This window comes from Neopsephotus bourkii, unplaced genomic scaffold (genome assembly GCF_033783945.1).
Source record: "Neopsephotus bourkii isolate Nb327-2 ecotype Australia unplaced genomic scaffold, CSIRO-AGI_Nbou_v1 NB_673, whole genome shotgun sequence".
In the NCBI taxonomy this organism is placed as follows: domain Eukaryota; kingdom Metazoa; phylum Chordata; class Aves; order Psittaciformes; family Psittacidae; genus Neopsephotus; species Neopsephotus bourkii.
This window is the reverse complement of record NW_026901172.1, coordinates 226,177-232,181: the sequence shown is the minus strand read 5'-3', so window position 1 is coordinate 232,181 and position 6,005 is coordinate 226,177.

Here is a 6,005-nt window from a genome sequence, read left to right as displayed (position 1 = left end):
ACTGCTCAATGTGCAAGAGATTTTCCTTTTTTGTCTATTATTTAGAGCATGTCTTCATGATTATCTCAACATTAGTTATGTTCTGTAGTTCCCACTTTTTGGATTACCTTGTTGGCCTGCTCTGAAATAGCCGTTAACAAACCTACATTTGCAGATTAGTTGCTCCATCTCATTACTCTCTGGTTGTAGGTGTTAGAATTGCAAGAATTCCCCAAAGATTTGCTCTTTAACAAACAAACCACATAAATTTGAACTGGCTTTGGTCTTGACAAAAGTATTGGGTCAAGAAGTATGTATCACACCACTCGTACTGCGTTAAATATACAGAATGGAGGAAAACTTGACTCATTTCTCTCCAAAAAAACATGAAAAAAGAGTAAATAAAGCATTCAGTCCAAATTTACTTTATTTTTGTAAGCTAACTTTGGCATCCCAGATATGTAAAGGCTGACTTCTGGCTCCCACTGCCTCACAGCAGCAGGCAGTTACCCAACAGTTGCCCCTGTGTTCGGGCTGTTCTCCGCTACGGGGCTGGAGGATGATTGCTTATTTAAAGTAAAATGCTTCTAAATGTAGGAAGAGAAATATAAATTGCTAATGGCTTCTCCTCAGTGTATCCAGTGGGTACCTTCTCTAAAGCAGAAGAACGTGGATAGGGGTTGTTACATGACTTTGGAGGAAAAAAACCCCTTAAACATGACTTTAGTGAACAGCTTTTGCCCCTCCACAGCACATTGTAAGAGCCCCTATCAGTTTGCTCATAAATATCCTAAAAATGTAGCTGGTTTAATTAGAAATTATTAGATGTTGCAGGCTTAAGAAAACACAGCAAAATAAAAGCGCTGTTTGCCATACGGCCATTTCAAAGCTGGCAGAGAAGACATCAGAAAAAAAAGAAACCCAGAGCAAATATTGAACATTTACTTTTAAGTCTATACAGGCATTCTTATTTATTTTACCATGTGGTTACTATTAAGTGCATTGGCCTGCATCCATCCTTGCAATAAGAAAATAAATAAAGCAAGCCCCTGTAAGCATGCGCAGCTTTGCAGCCTTGCCAGCCCAAATATTTAGACTTCTCTAGAGGAGATGGAGAGTTCGGGGAGCTGAAGTGCGTGTTTGGCTTCAGAGCAGGCTGGGACGTGCTCTGTGTCCTTCACCTTTGCTGGTAGTTGTACTGCTGGTGGAAGTTGTGGAGACTGTTTACCTGGGGGATGCTTTTTTCCATGGCATGTTTAGGATTGATCCTGTGAAGAAAACACCTCCCTTCCTTGACTCCTTCCTCATCCTCCTCCCCATCCCACAGCTCTTGAAGTCTATTAATCACACGCTCTGTGAGAGCTACAGGCAAATCTTGTATTGGCCACATATGCAAGTTCCTTTTTGTCTCCTAAGGAAATTACTTAAGATTTTCTTTTCTAAATTAAAATAACTAAAGAGAAACCTCCCCATATATCCTGTGATATACGTGATCGGGCCCCGCTCCCGCTGCAATTACGCACAGTCCTCGTGGGGTTGCAACCCAACTAGATGCAAAACACAAACCTCTGCACTAGCGCTGGCAGCTGACTCGATGTGAGGATGCTTTGCAATGCATGTAAAACTCTTTTCCTTCATGGACAGAGTCCAATGCATGCACAGAATGAAAACGCTTGGTATGGGATGACTCAAGACAATAAAAAACTGCTTTACATATAGCAACTTAGATTTCCTCAATTAAACCACAGGCTGGCTATATTAAGATTATAAGATACCGGTCAGGAAATTAAACTCTTCCTTTTTTCTTTTATAGCCTTGCTGGTACATCCTTAACACATCAAAACTTCAAATAATTCTCATATGAATTTAAAACGCTGTTCCTCTCTGTTTCTTCTCAAAATGGAAATCACCACGATAACACTTGTGACTTGCTGAATCTGAGGGAGAACTGAAATTTCTTAGAAGCCAATTCTGTCTCACATAAATGGCATAAAAGGAGAGTGTGGATAGGGATAGAACTAGAGCACCCACTAGAAATCCAGTGCTTTAACTGTATTTACATCCCACTGCATCACAACTATATAGGAGCCAAGTCCCAAAATTCTCCCCCAGGCACCTTTCCTGCAATGAAAGGTTATTTTTGCACAGTACCTTTAAAATGCTTCTCTCCATGCTTCTGCATAAGGAGTCGAGATTGGAGTCAGCACAGGGCCATCAGCTCTGCTGGATGCACGTTAATACAGTAGAAAACCTTTGGGTCTGACTCCTGGTGTGTATTTTGGGTTGGGGAAGCTGTTTATGTTATTCATATATGTATTTTAGTTCCCTTTCCTGCCCCTTTGCCCCTCCCAAGCCCTGGGGGCATCCATGGTCCCACAGATCAGATGTGCTGGGAGCATCATCTCCAAAGGGAAGCTACCAGCCAACCCAAAAAGGGGCTGTACAATAAGTAAGTTTTAAGGATTTGTTGCTTTTGCCTCTTTTCATCTCCGAGTTTATTAAAGTGCAAATGTCAACCATGGAGACAGCTATCAATCACATGCAGTGCAGTACACCGAGAAACACTTTCCACGCCATAAATGGGAGGTAAAAGGCTTCGTTGTGATTATTCTAATGCACAGTTACTTGCACAAAGGACAAAACTGAACCTAGGCTCTGTACCCAAAAGCTCTAAACCCCAGAAAGTACTAAAACAATTCATCTGAAACCAAAACCTTCTCCAGTCCATCAGCTGACAAAATAGAAAGTACCAAGAAGGATGGGGTATTTGTAGAGCTCGGGTTTTTTGTGCGCTTCACATTAAAGATGATATGTTTGAAGGGATTCTTAGAGCTTTTTTAAGTTCAGTATTTTAACCAAAAAATAACCATAAATACATACTATAAATCATAAATACTCCTTATAGTACAAACCAAAAATTGCAGTAGACTAGTCTGATTCACCTCTCTCCTAGAACTGAGGTTTGTCTGCCCAAAGATGCTGGCCATGGACACTACAGTTATCCTGGGATTCAGTTTTGCTTTGTGCTCTGAAAGGAAAAACAAACCCCACAGATGCATTGAGGTACAAAACGTGAATACAACATGATACAGAACACATGAACATGCTTTCGGCAACAGGAATAAATAGTACCATGTCTACAGTATCTACTTCACAGCTTTGTGAGATGAGGATAAATAAACTATTTCAAAACTGGAAATAAAAGGAGATGAGTCTTACAAATAAACTGATTTTTAAATAAGGCAGCTTCAGCAGGAATTTCAAGGCTTTTGTTGAAAACAGACTTTTTCTAACAGCAAAAGTATGCTCATACTTTGCAACTAGAGCTTTGATTTACTCTCCAGTTCTCCTAATTCTGGTGATCAAAGTGAGCAAAGATATGTGCATCGAATACACGTAATACCAGGTCTGCTATCTGCAAAAGTCAGTGCTTCATCAACAGGTATAATGTGGGAATTCTGAACACCAGTTCACCTCTCAGGCATGGGAGTTAGGTACCTCTGTGTCCAAGAGGCAGGCTGGAAATTCACAATTACAAGAAGCTGTTGCTTTTCTTCTCAGTGAATGATGAAGAGGAATATAAAAGGAAGGCAAAGGAAAGCACTAAATGGAAAGCCCATATCAAAGTAAGATCTTAAAAAAAGTGACTCTAGTAGGTATATAACTGAAATAAAAACAGACCCTAAAACTTTCCTGTAAAATACTGCAGGAGCTGGAACAAGGATTTGTTTGGCTCATCCAAAGGGATGGATGTGCCATTCTTCTTCCCCCCAGCTAATAAAAGGGTGAAGCCAAATAATTGCATAAGAAATGGTACTTCAAGTATTTGGAAACATGGCCTGCATGCCTCACCAGTGGGATTCTGCATAAAATGGGGGAATCTGTGCACCTCGTGAAATAAAGCTGCGACTTCCAGCAGTGCTAATGTATGTTGAAGGCACGATTTCACATACTGTGTATAGGTCTCTCTTCCTTCTCTATTGGGTGCACACAAGATGACTGACAGTAAAGAGCAGTAAAATGAACAGTAGACAGAATGGTTATTTTGTTCAAACTTCATCTATTCCAATATGAATGGCATCATAGTCACACAAAAAAAAATGTATATACAACAGATACCAACCACTTGCTTAGTTTTTTACAACACTGCCTGTATATATACCCTTGTGCTTGTACACACCTTATGAAATGCTCAGTTGGACACACACTGAAGATGCACTTCTGACCTGTTAAGAGGAAATAAACATCCCTCTGCCTTTGCCTGCTCAGCTTTGACTCCTGAAAATAATAGTGCCCCAAACCCCATTGGCACCAGGGCTTTGGCCAGGGAGTGTGGAAGGGCAGGATGCTCGTGGCTCCGCTCCTCCCTTTCCCGGACAAGGCTGTGTTGGGTCCAATGGGGTCAGCTAAGCTACTCAAGGGCTTTACCTAGAAGAGGGTGTAAAAATACCATCCCTTTTCTCCAGGTCCTCTGACATGCTCAGGTTAGTGTGTGCAATGGCAGGTATCCAGGGCACACAGCTACACTGCTGGGCAAATAAAACTGAGAGACCACTGACAGGGATGCTAACCACATTTTTATATATATATATATGTATATATTATCTATGCATACATATATATGTTTTCCAACTAATACACTACAAGCTATTTCTGAATGAACTCACCCAAGAGCTGGAGGTTAATGCTGGAACCTATTCTGACCTCTATATCCTCTGCATTTTGTCTCTCTCCCCTTTGGGCTGAAGCAAAGTTTAGGTGAGTTTGTGGCTTGCAAAGCACAGCTGTCCAGAGGCTTTTGAAGAATTGCACTTGGAGTAATTCAAGTTTCTGTAATCCAGATATGTCTCCCCTGCTTTTCCCGATGCACATGCATGTACCAGCATTAACTCAAAAACCAAACCTGACCACAGTGTAACAGTGTAGAAGTTAATCTTTTCCTCTGGAAAAATATAACTGGAGGTCAGCAGCTTCTTTGCAGCTAGGAACCAGAAAACAGCTTATCTGAAGGTAAAATGAATACAATATTAAAGGGAAAAAAAGAGTGAAACTTCGAGGAATAATTCAATATGCAACGTGGATTTGGGTAAGGCTGTAACAGACAGCTCAATCAATGGGTTCATCAAAGAGGTACTTCCATCAGTCCTACTCACTCCACTGTCTCTGCTGACATCAAGCAGGAAAGTTGCTTCATCTTTCTTTGTGCCTCTCCATATGGAAAACTGAGCCATTTGTCTTGCCTTCTAGGCAGGACTGGTTTTGCAGATCCATATATGAGTTTCTGTTTGCATGGGTCTAAGAAGACGCCAAGTGCCACAAGGGCTTATTTTACCACCTTGAAATCCCACCCACCTCCAGGAAGTAAATATATCCTCCCAAGAGCATTTGCTGCTGTTTAATACTATTAGTTCTGCTGGGTAGGAAATCACAGAGGACAAGTGTCATTTTAAGGCAAGACATCTGTACATCTACATGCTTCTGAACCACAGATTGTATCTAATATAATCTGCACCAGCCCCTTATCAACCGGGCTACAGATGTTTCCAGGACAAGCAACTTGGCAAGATGCTCAGCTGCGGTGATGATTTAAAAACAGTTTTACATTTCAAATACATTCCATAGCTGGGGTATGGACACTCATAGCTGTTTCTTGGATGGAAATGAATGTCCATCCCTATGGCCACTCAGCTGCCTTCTCCTGCTCTTTTCCAAAGGGGCTTATCTCCAGCACCCAATACCATTTAGGGCTGTTTACTCAGCATTTGCTCATGTCTCAGCACTGATCTGAAAGCTGCTAAAGACCTGGGTGTGCTGCTTAGCTTTGGTTCTGGGGTGGGGTGTTTTTTTTTGCATGCAGGAGTCTAGATTCTCCATCCTCACCAGGTCTGACCTGCTCACACCACAGCACTGGAGACATGCATCATCTGATAGCCACCAGGCACAGTAACCAAAGCCATCCTCCACCCCGGAGTATTTATTCAATAATGGTCATATAATAAAAAGATCATTACAAAACCTAGGAGTAC